Source organism: Pygocentrus nattereri, chromosome 12, assembly GCF_015220715.1.
Source record: "Pygocentrus nattereri isolate fPygNat1 chromosome 12, fPygNat1.pri, whole genome shotgun sequence".
Lineage (NCBI taxonomy): Eukaryota > Metazoa > Chordata > Actinopteri > Characiformes > Serrasalmidae > Pygocentrus > Pygocentrus nattereri.
The window spans coordinates 3889823-3911038 of record NC_051222.1 but is presented as its reverse complement, the minus strand read 5'-3'; the positions used below and the strand labels follow the sequence as shown (position 1 = coordinate 3911038).

The window sequence follows — 21216 nt, the reverse complement described above, 5'->3', positions numbered from 1 at the left end:
GCTGGCAGCCAAAATATTTTAATGTTAATTATATTATTTTTAATAATTGTAGTATTAATAAACTTCCTAGTTTGATCAATCTAGTATTACTTTGCTGTTGCTGTTAATATTAAATGCTTATTTTTGTAGTTGTCGTGTGTGTGTGTGTGTGTGTGTGTGTGTGTGTGTATCTATCTATCTATCTATCTATCTATCTATCTATCTATCTAGTTTGATTTAAATTTGATTTTGATTAAATAAACTTTTGTTTGGGAAATCTTAGTCTTACTGTGTCCTTCACTTAAAATTCTCTGGGTGCAATTCCCAGAGTGGCGTAGTTGGCTACACTAGTCTTATTTAATTATTTAATCTTATACAACTTATAGTTCCCCGTTCGCCACGTTACATTTATAATGAAACTGTCTGTATTTGTTTGTGTGTTTAAAACTATATGTAAATGAGCTGTGTTCTGATTGGCTGTGCTGTGCCTCATTTATAAAGCAGTTCAGTCTGTGTTTCTCTGGTTTGGAGATTCAGATGGAGACGATGTTCAGAAACAGTGGAAGATCTACAATAAAGAACTGATTAAACTCCCAGAATTATGATCATTTAATAAAATAAAGTGCTGATAAAGTCGCGTCTGATTTATTTACAGCTGCACAGACGAAACCGACTGAGCTGAACGTGAAACTACACACCTTTCAGGCTAAACAGAGGCTAGAGGGTTAGCATGGAGCTAACACGTAACTTCAAACCTAGCAGGTTAGCGTAGAGCTTACAAACCATTTCACAGCTAGCAGGTTAGCATAGAGCTAACACGCTACTTCACAGCTAGCAGGTTAGCATAGAGCTAACACGCTATTTCACAGCTAGCAGGTTAGCGTGGAGCTAATGCACTATGACTAGTGAGTTGTTTCACAGCTAGCGGGTTAATATATACACCGCCCTCCACAATTATTGGCACCCCTCTTTAAGATGTATTAAAAGCCTTAAAATAAATGCAGTTTTTATTTCAGAAACATCATCTCTCACTGAAAAATGTAGCCTTTAATAGGCATGTGACGATACACTCAGCTCACGAGACGAGACGAGACACGATATTGGGTTCACGAGAACGAGACGTGATTTTAAGAAAACTAAAATGACAAATTATATGACTGGACAACAGACTTTTATTTGACTGAGTTGCACATGCATTTTGAAATGTTTTATTATAACTCTTAACATGCATGATGTAAGCATGAACTTTTAATAAACTTCTTCCTCTACAAATTGAAATTAAAATAAAATTTTATAAAAGTTAAAATAAATAAAATAAATATTTCTCCTTTTTTCAAGTGCAAACAATATTATGTGCAAAACAAAAAGTTCTTCTCTGTCAATACAGAGTGCAAATAGTGCAAACAGAGCCTGACCAAGTATGTCACTGACAATTTGCTGCAACTACACAGCCATGTTCTTTTTTAAGAATATTAGCATGTCCACATTCTCTGGCAGCAGTTCTGATCTTTGCGCATTGACTATGTCTCCTGCTGTTGAAAAGATGCGCTCACTTGGAACAGAGGTAGCAGGGACAGAAAGGCACGATGGTGGTGCTGTAAATGTCTCTGTATCGTGCTCGTATTAGCCGCGGTGTACGGCATTGTTTTCATACAATGTTTGCATATGGTCCGTGTCTTATCAGTCACGCTCTTGCCATTTATCATTTCCGCCGGGTACCCAAAATGCTGCCAAACAAACGATTTGAAAGTGGCGGGGGCATCTTCAATAGTAATACCTGTATTTTCCGACGTCATTCTGGCTGCTTGCTGGATCACAAATCCCGCGAGACAGATTTTTTAACGCGACGAGAAATATCGCTGAGATACATCGCGCGAGATCTCGTCACACCCCTAGCCTTTAACTTTGTTTTTTTGATGACTTCTCATGAAATCACCTGCTCCACAGTTGTTGCCTGCCCCAAACAGTTCCTAGAAAATATGTCTGGACTTCGCTAAGCAGTACTGGGACTTCAACTGGGACCGTGTGCTTTGGTCAGATGACACCAAGATGGAGCTTTTTGGCAACAAACACTCTAAGTGGGTGTGGCGTAACACAAAAGATGAGTATGTAGAGAAGCAACTCACACACATCTGTGAAGTACGGGGGAGGATCAGTGATGCTGTGGGCCTGTTTCTCTTCCAAAGGCCTCAGGAACCTTGTTAGGGTGCATGGCGTCATGAACTCTTTGAAATACCAGGACATTTTAAATCAAAATCTGGTGGCCTCTGTCTGAAAGCTGAAGATGGGTCGTCACTGGGTCTTTCAGCAAGATGATGACCCTAAACATGTGGCCAAATCTACACAAACATGGTTCACCAGACACAAAATCAAGCTCCTCCCATGGCCATCTCAGTCCCCAGACCTCAACCCAACTGAAAACCTGTGGGGTGAGCTGAAGAGGAGAGTGCATAGGAGAGGACCCAGGACTCTGGACGATTTAGAGAGATTGTGCAAAGGGGAATGGTGGAAGATCCGTCTCTCTGTATTCTCCATCTTGTGAAGTGTGATAGAAGATTAAGCGCTGTCTTGTTGGCAAAAGGGGGTTGTACAAAGTTTTAACATCAGGGGTGCCAATAATTGTGGCACAGATGATTTCATGTAAAAGAATTATTTCTTAATGTGGGATTTTTTTCCCACTGATTAAATGCACTTTAATTAAAGTTTTTTAATTAAGGGTTTTTCTTTTTTGCATTGTTGTCCTATATTATTAAAAAAAATTATTAGAAACCTAAGAATATCTTAACGAGGGGTGCCAATAATTATGGAGAGTGCTGTATGAATATGTAAAGTATGAGCCACACAACATGCAAAATCAAAATGAAGAACATTTTCATAACATTTTCATAACCATGCTCAGGGTAAGAATCTAATTTTCTGTACAGGTTTCTGTTAACTGAAAAGTTAAATATCCATAACTGATGTTTTTCTGAGAAGTTAAGAGTGCTTGGAGTTCCCAACCTGCAGAGGAAACACAGAGAAGCTGATCCCTCTCCAGACTCTGAAGCATGTTGTAGTACTTTGAGGTAACGCAGGTCTTGACATCACACCAGAGACGTTCAATGCTAGGAACATGTACAATAGTTTTAATCAGAATCGAGTCAATGCAGACACATCCGAGGAATTTAGTTCCGTCCATTGGTGAATGAAGTGGACAATATGATGAACAAAGAGTATTAGCATGTGGAAAGAAACCGCCCTGGTATCTGGTAGTTCTGAGGGGTAGAGGCCATCTAGACCCAGTATATAGACACTGTATCTACAGGGCCATGTAAAGTATTTGCCTCTTCAGTTTCTATTTTTCATATTTGTCACACGTCAGTGTTTCAGATCTTCAAACTACTTTTGATATTAGACACTGGAAAACTAAGTAAACACAAAATGCTTGTTTTAAATTATTTTATTGAAGGAAGAATGCAGGAGTGGTCGGCCTACCAGAGTTTCTCCAAGAGCACATTGACGACTCCTCCAGAAGATCACAAAAGACCCCAGACAAACATCTAAAGAGCTGCAGGCCTCACTTACCTCAGTTAAGGTCAATGTACACGATTCCACAATAAGAGGGACGGGGTGAAATTTGTTATGCAGCAAGACAATGATCTGAAGCACACATGCAAGTCCACCTATGAATGGCTCAAAAAACTAAATTGAGGTTTTGGAGTGGCCCAGGCAAGTCCTGACCTGAATCCCATCTCAAGACCTTAAACGGTCAGTTCATCCTCAAAAGCCCTTCAATGTAGCCAAATTAAAACAATCATGCAAAGAAGAGTGGGCCGAAATTCCTCCACAGTGATGTGAAAGACTCATCGGAAGTTATCACAAACATTTGATTGCAGCTGTTACTGCCAAGGGCGGCACAACCTCTTATTAAGTTTAGAGGGCAATTACATTTTCACATGATTGATAGTTTTCAATTCATTAAGGTTTAGAATTAAAAGGGTTAAATGTTTAAAAACGTTTAAAGGCTATTTTCAGGCACTAGTATTATTCGTAGGCCAAATGCCTTTGTTTTGTACATTTTTGTATTTTATTTCTGTTTGTGAAACTTGCCGAATTATTTCCCTAATTTCTGATTGGTCGAGGACACTGACCCCTGAACTGTTCGTCGGAGGACGGTGAAGGGGTCAGTCAGTTGGTTTGTCTCCTCCTGCCAGTATATGCTAAGCCCAAACTTTCCCAGGCTGTCGGGGAGAATCTGCTGCAAGAGTTCTGCTAGAACACTTCAGCAGGCAGTGGACTGTAGTAATGCGCTTTAGGACACTTTTCCTTCGGTTTGTTTGAGAGTTTTAGACTTTCGTGAGAACTGCAAGCGGCCAGCGCGACAGCACGCCAGGTTCCGAGACAGTGCAGGGGGTCTGCTACAAAGCTAGTGAGCGGCCCGTGGCTGTGCTTTGAGAACCGTGGGGTTAGAATTGCCGTGAACACCGGAGGAGTTGGGGTTTTGTGTGGACAAGACGGCCGAGACCAGCGACACGGTGGGGACTTGGAGATTCGGTGCTGAGGGAGTCCATGCAGGCGGCGTCTGCTGAGGAACGAGCCACAACAGGTCCACGCTTCAGCGGCGTGATCACTCGCTATTACTCTCCGCTCCTATTCGGAACGAACAGGTTCAGAGTCCGTTTCATTTTATTTTCCTCATTGAGTGAAGCGGCCAGTGTTTAATTTCCAGGCCCCAACGCACCCAAGCGACGAACCAGGCCTGCAACAGGGCACTTTTGGGGGAAATCTTAGTTTAGAGTTAATAGCGCAGGATATTTACTAGTGACTTTGGTATTGAACTGAAGTGGGATTGTATTTTGAACTTTAAAGGGTATTTTTCCAGTTTAAAGGGAAACTTTAGAAATTTAAAGGAGAACTTTGGATTTAAGGTTTGTGTGCTAAGGCACATTCATTCTGATGGTGCATTGCTGTAAGAGCCATTTGAGTTTATTTTAAGCTCTGAGCCCACTCTAAGGACTGTGGTACGGTGCATTTAGCTTGTTTAAAAGGAACATTACAGGGGTATTTCATTTTGGTTTATTTAATTCATTGTAATTTCATTTCAAGGCATTTTTAAGAAAAAAGTAAAAAGACATTTCATTTGCAATTCATCATTCCATTGTGATCTTACTACTTAGTTAAAAAGATTAAAAAGGTGTGTTTACAAGACATTTACAAGGTAATAGTACTCATAACCAATCCGATCTAAACTATTGCTGTTTTATCACCACAATTGATAAGAACTCAGGGCTCCCCATAGTTATTTAGTTGATTTACTTGTTTCTAGAGGTCTTGCCAGTAATGTAGGCAAAGGGGCGCTACATATACTTATATTTATCTGTGTTTCTGTCGTTGGGTATCATCATGTCGACATGGATGTGGAACAGACACAGTGTGTCGCGCACACCTTACAGCTCATCATCCACACGATACAGAAGGAATCAAGTGTCAAGAGAGTCCTTGATCAGTGGTCAGTGGTAAAGCTCTTTCGCAGGTCTTCCATTGCAGCACAAAGGCTACTGGACGAGTGTGGCCTTATTGTTGTAAATGACTGCCCCACATGCTGGTCAAGCAGGTTCAACCTGATTTCGCACCTCCTCAAAGTGAAAGACTCGGTCTACCAAATTGCAAACAACATGGGATGGGACAGGTTGCTCAAAAGCTGAAGTCATTGCATGAACTATTGCTTCCTTTTGCAGAACATACTCAAACCCTTCAGAGTGACCCCATGTCCATGTCCCTGGTGGTCCCTGCACTCTTTGATCTGTTCAACCACCTTTCCAACTTTGAAGAGAACGCTAGCCATCGAGAGCTTGACACTCTTGAAAGGGAAATGAAAGGAAGTGTGAACCAGCGTTTTGCTTGGATTTTAGATTCAACCGATGAAAAGTTCTCACCACTTGTAGCAGCTGCCTGCTTTGTCAGCCCTACTGTGTGTGAAACCCTTGTTGATGTAGCTGATGAAAATATACAGGAACTACTACTTTTCTTCTTCTTCTTAATATTTTGTTTAAGACAGTGATGGCATTATAGGTCTTTTTGTATGTGTTTTAGAATTTGAGCTGCAATATTTTAACTGTAAACACTGAATTACAGCATTTATTTATTTTAATATTTGAGTTATACTAAATTCAGGGAGAGTAGGCCTGATGGCGTGCTTATGCACTTTCTTTTTGGATGTTTTTGTGAATTTCAGCTGTTAAAGTAATTAACCTGTGAATACTAAATTATTAATACATTAGCTGTTATATGTTGGTGTTTATTTTTGCACTAATGGCGCTGCTGCTTTTACGGTACCCAGTTTTATAAAGAATGTAATATGCAATTTGTTATGAACAATGCATGTATTTTTCAGGCACAGCAGGCCTTCTCATCATCACTGTGCTGTTATTGTTCTGCTCAATAAGCAAGGTCAGGTAAATAAAGATGCTGTTGTTTGTTAAATCTGTTTGTGTTTGTATTGGTCTTTCAAACATTAATAATATTCCATAACTGGTTAATAAAAGTTTCATTTCATGTACGTGTATATAATGACTTGAAAGTCATATCTGCCTTGTTTTTCTGCTGATTGCTGTATTTTGAGATTATGCCTGAAATATTTTGTTGTGTAAGTCAAAGTCATTGCAGTAAATGTGTTTTTAGGGTGGGGGGATATTTAATTTCACTGCTGGGGGGGGGGCAGCAACCAGATAAAATTCTCCAGAGCAGTTCCAGAAAGGAGACACCAAAGGTTTTGCCAAGTGTACTGTTGTATTAAATAAATATAGAGGGAATGCTTATTACCACTCTGTGTACTGAGTAATTGATAGGCAAATTACTGAAGAGTTGTATCAGTATGTTTGAATGTTTTAAATAATTACATTAATAGTACACTGTAAAACCTGATGACTTCAGTGAACTCAATTGACTTAAATCATTTAGGTTCCTCAAATCAATTCACCATAAGAAATTCCCTGAACTGAGTATGAGCAGCACATTTTTATTGTTGTATACACTCAAATAAACTGAGTAAATTACTCAGTGCAAGTTTTACAGTGTAACAGTAATAAAGATGGCACCATATATGGGTGCAGTTTTCATAATTACAATTCTGCATTGAGATCCACCAAGACGATGATGTCAGTATGAATTTTCCTTGTAATTCTACTTTTATGACACATTTATGAAGTTATTAAACATGTGTTACTGGTCTAATCTCTGAGTCGCTACAGTAGCTTCACAAGAGCATAAAGATCAAAATAAGCACAGTTCTAAACCTGAATAAATATTTCAGTGGATAACCGACTAAATCAAGCACAATGTTAAGAGAGAATAAATCATTCTCATAAGAGAGAAAAAATCCTGTCAACAAACTGTTTTGGAGAGGGCATGTGGCCTGTTTAAACTGAGGCCTGCTGGGAGAAGGATGTTTTTTCCACCTAACCTCTAGATGGCGATATTGTTGGTGTTGAATAGAAACAAAACTGAAAGTAACTTTAAGCTGACGCCCTCAGCGAAGAGGAGCTGTTCACAGGTTTCACCGCTCTGGACTTCACACCGTGAGTTCATTAAATATTATATAGTAATGGACAGTAAGCTTCTGTGACTCACGATATTGTGAGTGTCTGAATGTATGGATTCTTTAATTCGGCTCAGTGGTGGATTAAACTAAAGGGAAATGTGAGATGAGCTGGTGCTGAAACCAGTCACGAGACACAAACAGAGGGGAGAGAGCGAGTGAGAGTGAGCGAGTGAAAGAAAGATAAATATGTGAAAACTATTAATGTGCTTAGGCTAGGGAGACAGAAAGACAGAGAGAGAGAGAGAGAGAGAGAGAGAGAGACTGTACATGGAGCATTTTGGGATGTTCCACTCATTTACCACTAGAGGGCGATGTGATCATGTGACACTGAAACGAAATTGTACCTTCTGCTACTGGAAGACCAGATTTCACATGATTGATTTAATATGGATGTATAAATATTAATATGTTTATATGTATATAAATTCACTTACTCTAAAGTACAAGTAAACACAAGAAAACATACGCGCAGTTTTTCATATACAGGAGTATGTAGGTGTGTCAGGTACATAGAAATAGTAATAACATTTGAAAACAATGATACTTCATTTATTTATTTAGGTATTTCTTTGAGTGACAGTGATGTATTTGTCCCCCGTGAAACTATATGCCCTATTTTTCAACCCCATTTCCAAAAAAGTTGAGATGCCGTACAAAATGTAAATAAAAACAAATTGCAATGATGTACCAATCATTGCAATCCTATATTTCATTTAAAATAGTACAAATACTACAAATCAAATGTTGAAACTGAGAAATGTTGTTTTTTGAAAAATATTTGCCCATTTTTAATTTGATGCAAACAATATGTTTAAAAAAAGTTGGGATAGGGGCAACAAAAGGCTGGTAAAGTGGTGGTTAATTGGCAACAGGTCAGTAACACAATTGGGTATAAAAGAGTATCTCAGAGAGGCGGAGTCTTTGAGAAGTAAAGATGAGGAGGGGTTACCACAACAATTCAAAGTTAATGTTTCTCAATGTAAAATAGCAAAGAGCTTCTACTTTTCATCATACACAGTACATAATATCATTAAAAGATTCAGAGAATCTGGAGAAATCGCTGTATGTAAGGGACACAGCCAAAAACTAATATTGTCTGGCCTTGATCTTTGGGCACTCAGGCAGCACTAGATAAAAAAACCGATATAATTCTGTAGTGGAAATCACTGCATGGGCTCAGAAACACTTCTGAAAACCACTGTCTGTGAAACGGTTTGTCACTGCATTCACAAATGCATGTTAAAACTCTAAAACACAGAAATAATCATATTTAAACAGGATCCAGAAATGCTGCCACTTTCTCTGGGCCAGTATTCATGATGGTTTAGGGGTGCAGTAGAGCACATGGCACAGGTGACGTGCACATTTATGAAGGCACCATTAATGTTGAACAATCCATACATTTTTTGGCAACATCTGCTGCCATCCAGACACCGTCTTTTTCAGAGAAGGCCTTGTTCAGCAAGACAATGTCAAACCTCATTCTGCATGTATTACAGCAGCACTGTGCCGTATTAAGAGTCCAGGTGTTAGTCTGGCCTGCCTGCAGCCCAGACCTGACACCACTGATCATATTTGGCGCATTATGAAGTGATGATTACGACAAAGGGGACCCTGAACAGTTGATCTAGTTTGACCAGCAGTGCTGTGTGGTCAAACTACTGATGTCTAGCACTGCTAATCAAAGTACTGACCAAACATGTATGATGCAGGATAGATATATGATGATATGGATGAACCATATTAGAATACTCGAATGAGTTTTAAGAAATTATCAGAGAGTTTCTAGTTAGAGTCTGTAGAACTGAAGGGTTTGGGTGAGTGAGCTGTGTAAATACATAGATATGGTAAGCCATATTGTTCTGCAGGATTCAGTCTGGTGGAAGAATCTCAAGGTTCTTTGGTTATTAGCAGAGATTTAAGTTTGTTGATCTGATTGAAGTTTTTGTTGAGTAGATTGAACTCTTGGGATAAATTTGCTTAAGCAAGGCTGGGACTGTTTATGTTTTTAAGAATTTTGGAACCGACTGCTACATTGAGATAAATGAGACAAAAAGTGTGTGGTTCAGTTTTATTTCCTGTCAATGATGTCTTTACGATGTGTCAGCTATTTATTATTTTATTTGTGAGAAAATGAGTCATTAGTTGACTGAGAGCAGTTCAGGAACGGTGACTGTAGAAGGTTTTATTAATCTGTCCACAGTGATGTACAGGAGTTTAATGTCTTCATCAATGATGTCTAAAAGAACAATCATTTGGCCTTTTGAAGCTCTAGATTAAGGTTTTTAAGGCTCTGTCTGTAAAGGTGCCCGAGTTTTCTGCTCTCCCTTTTTGAGATTTTCCTTCATATATTCATATATTTTATCTTTACAGGAGCAGTACATCATAAGTTTAGCGTTGGAATTTTTGAGGATAGTATTAATATGATATGATATAGGTTGATTCTATGTTTGGGTCTAAAATCATGATAAGAATGTCAATAAGAGTTCCTAATATTGAGGAGAGCTAGTTTTATGATCTTAGTGATGGACCATTGAGCCACTAGACGCTGTTGTCAAATACAGATTTGATTGACTGACCTCATAATTTCTTAACACCTTGACTGTTGTGCTGTTGGTCAAAACTGACAGGAAAGAAAAATGAAAAATACAGGGAGATTCACTCGAAAGAGGCCCTGAATATTCTGCTCCACATGAATTGACTGCATTACATGCGATGCTGGAAGTGATCTCCGTTTTTTGCCAGACACATGAAGGGGTACAGGGGTCTGCAAACAGAGGTTAAACGAAGCGAGAGCTGTCCGGCGACACCTCATTACTCTGATGCAGGGGCATCCCGGCTTCTTTAAAGCTCCATATACCGAGGAGTACATTGCATGTTGTCTCGTTCAGATTGATTCATCCTAGAGACAGTTATTACAGAATATTCAGGACCTCTTTTGAGTGAATCTCCCTGTATTTCTATAATTACTCAACAGGGAGATCAGATGGAAAGACAAAGGAGTCTTAAGCCTCTCCTGCTGCACAGATATTTCTCCTCAGTGATCTTGTATGCAGCTCCTTGGGTTTGGTGATAATAGAGTCAAATAAAGTGATATACTGTTATAGCAGTGATTATTATGGATGTAACTGTCTGTAGCTCTCTGCTGTTATAGCAGTGATTATTATGGATCTAACCGTCTGTAGCTCTCTGCTGTTATAGCAGTGATTATTATGGATCTAACTGGCTGTAGCTCTGCTGTTATAGCAGTGATTATTATGGATCTAATTGTCTGTGGCTCCCTGCTCTTATAGCAGTGATTATTATGGATCTAACTGTCTGTGGCTCCCTGCTGTTATAGCAGTGATTATTATGGATCTAACTGTCTGTGGCTCTCTGCTGTTATAACAGTGATTATTATGGATCTAACTGTCTGTGGTTCTCTGCTGTTATAGCAGTGATTATTATGGATCTAACTGTCTGTAGCTCTCTGCTGTTATAACAGTGATTATTATGGATCTAACTGTCTGTGGCTCTCTGCTGTTATAGCAGTGATTATTATGGATCTAACAGTCTGTGGTTCTCTGCTGTTATAGCAGTGATTATTAGGGATCTAACAGTCTGTGGTTCTCTGCTGTTATAGCAGTGATTATTATGGATCTAACTGTCTGTGGTTCTCTGCTGTTATAGCAGTGATTATTATGGATCTAACTGTCTGTAGCTCTCTGCTGTTATAACAGTGATTATTATGGATCTAACTGTCTGTGGCTCTCTGCTGTTATAGCAGTGATTATTATGGATCTAACAGTCTGTGGTTCTCTGCTGTTATAGCAGTGATTATTAGGGATCTAACAGTCTGTGGTTCTCTGCTGTTATAGCAGTGATTATTATGGATCTAACCATCTGTAGCTCCCTGCTGTTATAGCAGTGATTATTATGGATCTAACCGTCTGTAGCTCCATGCTGTTATAGCAGTGATTATTATGGATCTAATTGTCTGTGGCTCCCTGCTGTTATAGCAGTGATTATGATGGATCTAACTGTCTGTAGCTCCATGCTGTTATAGCAGTGATTATTATGGATTTAATCGTCTGTGGCTCCCTGCTGTTATAGCAGTGATTATTATGGATCTAACTGTCGGTGGCTCTCTGCTGTTATAGCAGTGATTATTATGGATCTAACTGTCTGTAGCTCCCTGCTGTTATAGCAGTGATTATTATGGATCTAAGTGTCTGTAGCTCTCTGCTGTTATAGCAGTGATCGTTATGGATCTAACTGTCTGTGGTTCTCTGCTGTTATAGCAGTGATTATTATGGATCTAACCATCTGTAGCTCCCTGCTGTTATAGCAGTGATTATTATGGATCTAACCATTTGTGGCTCTCTGCTGTTATAGCAGTGATTATTATGGATCTAACCGTCTGTAGCTCTCTGCTGTTATAGCAGTGATTATTATGGATCTAACTGTCTGTAGCTCTCTGTTGTTATAGCAGTGATTTATTATGGATCTAACTGTCTGTAGCTCTCTGCTGTTATAGCAGTGATTATGATGGATCTAACTGTCTATAGCTCCCTGCTGTTATAGCAGTGATTATTATGGATCTAATCGTCTGTGGCTCCCTGCTGTTATAGCAGTGATTATTATGGATCTAACTGTCTGTGGCTCTCTGCTGTTATAGCAGTGATTATTATGGATCGAACTGTCTGTAGCTCTCTGCTGTTATAGCAGTGATTATTATGGATCTAACTGTCTGTGGGTCTCTGCTGTTATAGCATTGATTATTATGGATCTAACTGTCTGTAGCTCTCTGCTGTTATAGCAGTGATTATTATGGATCTAACTGTCTGTGGGTCTCTGCTGTTATAGCATTGATTATTATGGATCTAACTGTCTGTAGGTCGCTGCTGTTATAGCAGTGATTATTATGGATCTAACTGTCTGTAGCTCCCTGCTGTTATAGAAGTGATTATTATGGATCTAAGTGTCTGTGGCTCTCTGCTGTTAAAGAAGTGATTATTATGGATCTAATTGTCTGTGGCTCTCTGCTGTTAAAGAAGTGATTATTATGGATCTAACCGTCTGTAGCTCTCTGCTGTTATAGCAGTGATTATTATGGATCTAACTGTCTGTGGTTCTCTGCTGTTATAGCAGTGATTATTATGGATCTAACCGTCTGTAGCTCTCTGCTGTTATAGAAGTCATTATTATGGATCTTAATGTCTGTAGCTCTCTGCTGTTATAGCAGTGATTTTGATGGATCTAACTGTCTGTAGCTCAATGCTGTTATAGCAGTGATTATTATGGATCTAATCGTCTGTGGCTCCCTGCTGTTATAGCAGTGATTATTATGGATATAACTCTCGGTGGCTCTCTGCTGTTATAGCAGTGATTATTAGGGATCTAACTGTCTGTAGCTCCCTGCTGTTATAGCAGTGATTATTATGGATCTAAGTGTCTGTGGCTCTCTGCTGTTAAAGAAGTGATTGTTATGGATCTAACTGTCTGTGGCTCTCTGCTGTTAAAGAAGTGATTGTTATGGATCTAACCGTCTGTGGCTCTCTGCTGTTATAGCAGTGATCATTATGGATCTAACTGTCCGTGGTTCTCTGCTGTTATAGCAGTGATTATTATGGATCTAGCTGTCTGTGGTTCTCTGCTGTTATAGCAGTGTTTATTATGGATCTAACCATCTGTAGCTCTCTGCTTTTATAGCAGTGATTATTATGGATCTAACTGTCTGTGGTTCTCTGCTGTTATAGCAGTGTTTATTATGGATCTAACCATCTGTAGCTCTCTGCTGTTATAGCAGTGATTATTATGGATCTAAGTGTCTGTAGCTCCCTGCTGTTATAGCAGTGATTATTATGGATCTAACTTTCTGTAGCTCCCTGCTCTTATAGCATTGATTATTATGGATCTAACTGTCTGTGGCTCCCTGCTGTTATAGCAGTGATTATTATGGATCTAACTGTCTGTGGCTCTCTGCTGTTATAGCAGTGATTATTATGGATCTAACTGTCTGTAGCTCTCTGCTGTTATAGCAGTGATTATTATGGATCTAAGTGTCTGTAGCTCTGTGCTGTTATAACAGTGATTATTATGGATCTAACTCTGTGGCTCTCTGCTGTTATAGCAGTGATTATTATGGGTCTAACTGTCTGTGGCTCTCTGCTGTTATAGCAGTGATTATTATGGATCTAACTGTCTGTAGCTCTCTGTTGTTATAGCAGTGATTATTATGGATCTAACTGTCTGTAGCTCTCTGCTGTTATAGCAGTGATTATTATGGATCTAACTGTCTGTAGCTCTCTGCTGTTATAGCAGTGATTATGATGGATCTAACTGTATATTGCTCCCTGCTGTTATAGCAGTGATTATTATGGATCTAACTGTCTGTGGCTGTCTGCTGTTATAGCAATGATTATTATGGATCTAACTGTCTGTGTCTCTCTGCTGTCATAGCAGTGATTATTATGGATCTAACTGTCTGTGGGTCTCTGCTGTTATAGCAGTGATTATTATGGATCTAACTGTCTGTAGCTCCCTGCTGTTATAGCAGTGATTATTATGGATCTAACTGTCTGTAGCTCCCTGCTGTTATAGCAGTGATTATTATGGATCTAACTGTCTGTGGCTCTCTGCTGTTATAGCAGTGATTATTATGGATCTAACTGTCTGTAGCTCTGTGCTGTTATAACAGTGATTATTATGGATCTAACTCTGTGGCTCTCTGCTGTTATAGCAGTGATTATGATGGATCTAACTGTCTGTGGCTCTCTGCTGTTATAGCAGTGATTATTATGGATCTAACTGTCTGTAGCTCTCTGTTGTTATAGCAGTGATTATTATGGATCTAACTGTCTATAGCTCTCTGCTGTTATAGCAGTGATTATTATGGATCTAACTGTCTGTGGCTGTCTGCTGTTATAGCAATGATTATTATGGATCTAACTGTCTGTGGCTCTCTGCTGTTATAGCAGTGATTATTATGGATCTAACTGTCTGTAGCTCCCTGCTGTTATAGCAGTGATTATTATGGATCTAACTGTCTGTAGCTCCCTGCTGTTATAGCAGTGATTATTATGGTTCTAAGTGTCTGTGGCTCTCTGCTGTTAAAGAAGTGATTATTATGCATCTAACTGTCTGTGGTTCTCTGCTGTTATAGCAGTGATTATTATGGATCTAGCTGTCTGTGGTTCTCTGCTGTTATAGCAGTGATTATTATGGATCTAACTGTCTGTGGTTCTCTGCTGTTATAGCAGTGATTATTATGGATCTAACCATCTGTAGCTCTCTGCTGTTATAGCAGTGATTATTATGGATCTAAGTGTCTGTAGCTCCCTGCTGTTATAGCAGTGATTATTATGGATCTAACTTTCTGTAGCTCCCTGCTCTTATAGCAGTGGTTATTATGGATCTAACAGTCTGTGGTTCTCTGCTGTTATAGCAGTGATTATTATGGATCTAACTGTCTATAGCTCCCTGCTGTTATAGCAGTGATTATTATGGATCTAACAGTCTGTGGTTCTCTGCTGTTATAGCAGTGATTATTATGGATCTAACTGTCTGTAGCTCTCTGCTGTTATAGCAGTTATTATTATGGATCTAACCGTCTGTAGCTCTCTGCTGTTATAGCAGTGATTATTATGGATCTAAGTGTCTGTAGCTCCCTGCTGTTATAGCAGTGGTTATTATGGATCTAACAGTCTGTGGTTCTCTGCTGTTATAGCAGTGATTGATTTTATGTCCTTCAGATAGTCAGTCCATATATTCATTCCATGAATTGGCACACAAAGCCGTGATATTCACACAATGTAATTACTTTTCAGGCAAGATTGTGTTTCGTTTCATATTAAGGCGGAGCCGCATTCCTTTGTCCCACTTCCAGGGTTTAGTTCAGAAATGTACCGGTTTGAAATGGTCATTGTTTTGTCCCAGAAGACGTCCAGGAGAAAGTCCTTCTCCAGGAACTGTTCTATAATAATAATGAACCATATTTTCTCTTTTCATCAGACAAGTGTTTATTTTTTAATGCTCACTTCTGTCTGTCTTCTGTTCTTTAATGAGCGGTTCTAGATAACAAAACCAGCTTCCACACTCAGTTCAGTTCATCTCAACATTAACAGACTTTCACTAAATAAAACACCAGTTTAATAAAATTAAACTTTACCTCAGAGAAAATGTGGAGCTGCTTTCTTTCCTCCGCCGTTCCCGCGCTTTCTGAGCTCCGTTTCTATGGTGATGAATCATTCGGGGCTAAAGTGATGATGCAGAGTCGATTCCAAAAGAATCGATTCTTCGAGTCCAGCGCGTCAGGGAGCAGGAATCGACTCTCGGCCAGTGAGTCAGTGAGGTCGAGACTCTCCGACTCTCAGAGGAATAAAGCGCTAAAATGTTAAACTATTTGAAGAGTTTTCACTTTTCAGCTGCGTCCGGATTTAAAACACAGCGCGGTCACTCAGCAGAGCAGAGCTGAGCGAAGTGGCCAGTCAGAGGAGAATCGAGCGCCGGTCAGGAGTTTTAGACCAATCAGATCCCGGCGGGAGAGTTGAAGTGGGCGCGCTCTGCAGCGCGCGCTCTCTCCGGCGCTCGCGGCTCTGTTTTAAACCGAGCGACCGTTACGAGCTGCTCACAGTAACTCGCTCACAGCATCAACAGCAGCGGGTTTATCGGCTTTATTCTCCGGTAAAACCTCCTCCAAACGGCCGCTACAGGCTTTATGGAGCCGCTCGGGACCCGGAGACCTTTTTCAGCTCCACTCACACAAAACGAGGATTTTTCAGCAGCGCCGGGTCAAGTGGAGCTATAGCCGGGATTACCGGACTTCAGGGGGCAGAATTCGCTTTAAAAGGTGGGCAGTGATGAAATGAAACCCCCCTGACAGGAATTAGGACCCTCTCTCTGCTTCTCTGGGGGTCCTGTCTCTAACGCTCGGGAAGGTTAGCGGAAGGAGCTAATCTAGCTAAGCTCTGTCTGTTGGAGCCTCGTTCCTGCGGCAGAGTAGCGCAACTAAGACCCCCGTGAACCCCCCCATGTGGTCAGAGACGGAATAAAGCTGCTAATATTCGTTTGTGCTACTTTAATGATCAATTAATAGACTAAAAATGTTTTTAATAAGTGACGTCACTCAGCCCCCCATCAACGTCAACAGATTACATCCACAAACCCCCCAGAGGGGATAATGTGAGCCCACCCTGGTCGCTGTTAAAACCCACTGTGTTCCTGGTGCTTCCAGTAAATTTCCTGATATTTGATGAGCGTTTTAACAAGTCACACATTAACATGAGCGCACAAGATACACTGAAAGACCAACATGAATGTTTTTCTTCCTTAAACTACACTGTAAAAAAAATCCTTTTTGTTTCAACTTAAAAAAGTTAGTGTCCATGCTGCCTTAAAATTTTAAGTTAAGTAAAATTAGAAAGAACATTTATTAAATCTTTGCATAAAGTTTACAAAGATCAAATTAATTAGTTGAGTGAAAACATTTTTTTGTTGCTTAAACGTAAATTCTTGAGTTAAGGTAACTAGTTGACAATTTAATTCAAATAGAACTGTAATGTTGTATGAACTGGACATCAAATCAGTTCAACTTAAAAACCTTAGCTTAACCAGCTACATCGCTTTTTAATACCCACTGAAATCCTTTGTTCACTTAACATGATTTTGACTTCTTTCAAATAGAATTATGTAGTTAATGTAATGTCTCCACTAATCAGTTCCACTAAAATTACTTAGCTTAACCAGCTTCATCGCTTTTTAATACCAACTGAATTCCTTTGTTCACTTAACAATTTTGACTTTGGATTACTAAAATGTATTTTCACCAAATTGAACTTAATTCGGTTCTCTATTGCCGACTTCCCTTCATCTTAAAACGGAACTAATTGAAATAGCAAGTTTATACAACATGTGAAAAAATTGTTTTACATAATTGGCTAAATACTATTTCGTGTAAAGTTACTGTAGGGAAAAAAAAGCAATACAACTGCAAGCCTTTTTAGAAGTTTAATTAACAAGGACAAGGTAAATAACCAGCTTGCTGAGTCCAGTCAAAACAATTTGTACAAAATGGTTGAACACAAAAAATATGGAATCGTATGCGAGTTACTAGTTACGCTTAGCTCATGTACAAATAATGAGCAGAATGAGCAGAAGCAGATACTTTTTGTAACAGTGCCAATGACCAACAGAGCCACATAACTTAGCTGTACAACAGCTCCAGTTACTCAGCTGGGAAAAACAGCTTATAACAGTTTATACGTGCTTGTGGAAAACCTAATCATTCTGTTTAAGCCAACAACTTTCAGAGCTGGGCAATATAAAAATATTTTATTGGGCCATGATAAAATGAGCTATACTATACATCTGAGAATAATGTAGATTTCATCAGTGCTTAAAGAAAACCCTGACCAACTGCACATTTAGATACAGGTATAATTAGTCTAAGTGCAGCACCTTTTTCTGTACATTGTTTAGGAATCTGCCACTACTATGCATTTCTTGTGAGGGAAAATATTATTATGCATTTCCGATTTTGAAGACCAATTACCCCAACCTACCCCTTCGCCAAGTTGCCAATTCACCAACATTACAGTAGGAGTGATGGAGGAAGACAGAGCGCCATATACCCACCCAGAGAGAGCAAGGCCAATTGTGCTCTCTGATGTTCTGGCTGCCAATGACAAGCAGTATTACCCGGGATTCGAATCAGCAATCCTCGGCTCAGTAGCTGGACCACCCAGAGACCCGTGATAAAAATATTTTTATCATATCACCCAGCCCTACTTTCACCTAAATTATATATACAAGTTGTGCAGCAGTATATAGCTCCTCCATAAACAGGAACCACAAATACCAGTAATGTACTTGCATAGTATTTTGAATCTAGTATATCATACGTCACAGACGTCCTAACATTTTTGGAACTTTTCAGCAATTTAACTTTTTTTTTTTTTAGATGTAAAAAAAGTGGTCTAATGACACTGAATAAAACCCCTAAGGTCTAACTAAATAAAAGATATTACACCACATAAATATCAGCTATGGTAGGTATGGATAGCAAACAAAACTACCATGACAATCAAATAATTTCTAAGTCTGTAAATTACTCTATGATTAATCTCTTCAAACCACTCTAACCTATTTACACCTGATCAATTGAATTATACAGAACTTTTCATGTGGTCTCTAATATTTCTGAAGAAATATTATGCTCAGTTTAGCACATGTATTTTTGAGTATACACAGCACACACAGCATATCCACTGACTGCTTTACCACCTACAGAGTTTTACACAAGAGTCTGTTTCGGAGTCCATGAACCCTGGCAGAACACTGTTCACCCCCAATGTTCAGTAGAACCTTCTGAATGACCTCGAAGGTGTAGCGCAGTTCCTTGGGGTGGTCAATATTAAGAGCAAATAGCAGACCAACAAGCGTAGCTACCGCATGGGGGAAGTCACGAATGCCATTCAGGACGATCTGCTCTTCCAGTACCACTGAAAAGTCAAGGACGTCCTCCTCTTCTTGTATCAGCAAGATACCAATATTCACTCCTTTTGCCACCTGCTCCTCACTCTCTGTAGTCTACAAGTGAGAGAGTAATTTACTGAATTAGTACATTTAGTGACAACCAGTCGACCAGGCAGTAGTAATGATATATTATATTATATCTGAATAAAATTACTGCCTGTTAGACTGGTTGTTTGTCATTAATATTAGTAGTAATACACACAGATTTTCTGACTGATCATAGCCATAGTCCACTTTTCACCCTGTTCTTCAGTGGTCAGGACCCCACAGGACCAACACAAAGCAACTATTATTATTTGGGTGGTGGGTCATTATTCTCAGCACTGCAGTGACACTGGCATGGTGACGGTGTATGAGGTGTTAGTCTTTGTTGCGCTAGTAAAAGTGCAGCAAAAGATTGAGAGCTTCCATCTCTGACTTTACTTTTATCTACAAGGTGGAGCAGCTGTAGGTAGGAGTGTGTAATAGAGTGGAGGACAGCGAGTGAACACGGTGTTTAAAAACTCCAGAAGCACTGCTGTATCTGATCCACTCACTGTACCAGCACAAAATACACAAACACCTCATACACCACCGCCACGCTAATCAGTGCAGTGCTGAGAATAATGATCCACCACCCAAATAATTCTAGCTGCTCTGTGGTGGTCTCTCCTCTGGATCCTGAGTATTGAAGAACAGGGTGAAAGGAGGAGAATAAAGTATGCAAAGGAACAGACAGACTACAACTGCATACAATTACATAAAACATGTTATTACTACAATGTCCTTATATATGATCAGTAGATTTGATAAGATAGACAGGAACAAAGTGGCATACACTGCATACACATGTGCGCCACTAGACAACAGTAGGTGAACTGATCATGCATCTGACACGTGCCTGCATACACATCTTTATAAAAAGACTCAATACTGTAATTGTGGCAATGCATCATTAAATATATGTTAAAAAATACAGTTATGAACCATTATGCATGTTGAAATCTGTATTTTCAAAACTTACACAATTTATGAATGGCCAAAAAGACAACCAGTTCAGAGTGTGTATGATGCACATGCAAAAAAAATCCATATCATTTGAGCATAACTAACATTCACTAAACATGCATTTTGTCTGCATAAGAGAAACTAAAAATCAGATGAAAAAATGTAAAATTACGCACAAAACAAAAAATTCCAGTCAAGCTTACCTCAGCAGTCTTTAGAAGTTTTGACGGATCCTCCCTGAGAAAATGTGGAAGGCCTCTCAGAATGACTGCCCTTTTCTTTTGAACTGAATTCTGTTGAAGACAGCACACAAGACAAAGTGACAATGCACATCAGTTTTCACCACAATTAAAAAAATTAACATTGGCTATGTTCACACGCAAATATATTCTCCAATATGAATTAATTTAGATGATAGGATCTTATGTAAACAAACAACTGATGAAAATCTCTATGTACGTGCATGCTACAAATAATCTGATCCAACATGACCATATGTAGAGTATCACTGAGCCCGAGTTTTCAGATATTGAGTGGAAGCAAAGGTCCCATTTGATTTTTTTTTAAATCAAATAAAGTAACTTCGTAAGAAATGCCCTTTTTTATTAAATCTTTTTTGAAGTATGACAGGAAAGTTTTCAGCACATTCTTGTGTCCTGTGTTGTACACAGACTGGCCCATCACGTGGCGACGCACACGTAAGTCCACATTTAAAAAAAATAAAAATAAAAAATAAGAATGTATGTGTGGCGGGTATGGCATGTTCTGGCCTATATATTTCTATACATGTACTCCCATCATCATCAAGCAGAGACAGGAGGCTGCTAAGTGTTTGAATGCAGTGACTCTTGGCCCTATACATCTGCAAGAATCTTTCCAAATACTGATCCAGCCCAGAAGCAAACGTGTCCCACAGGTCAGTGGAAGTAAGTCGAGCAAATTCTGCTTCAATCTACAAAAAATAAAGCCAAAAACAAACAAATTTTTAATTGTTACCTAAGTAATTACAGTTCATGTAACTGCGATGATTTAGCAATTATTCCATATGCAGCTTCATCAATTTACACTGAAAACCTGCTTAAAACCTTGATAGAATCTGCAGAGAAATCAAGCAAACGTAAACAAACGTTATCTACATAGCATAGACGTACCTGTTT

At 39.2% G+C, this 21216-nt stretch overlaps 1 protein-coding gene across 1 annotated transcript in view; it reads left to right on the top strand.

Moving 5' to 3' along the window:
* Positions 1-7466: 7466 nt before the first annotated feature.
* The window catches only part of LOC119264775, a 34659-nt gene continuing 20909 nt past the window's right edge, over positions 7467-21216 (top strand). Inside the window, exon 1 of the mRNA XM_037543608.1 lies at positions 7467-7535. The gene's annotated coding sequence lies outside the window, so the exon portion shown is untranslated. The remainder of the gene's footprint in view (positions 7536-21216) is intronic.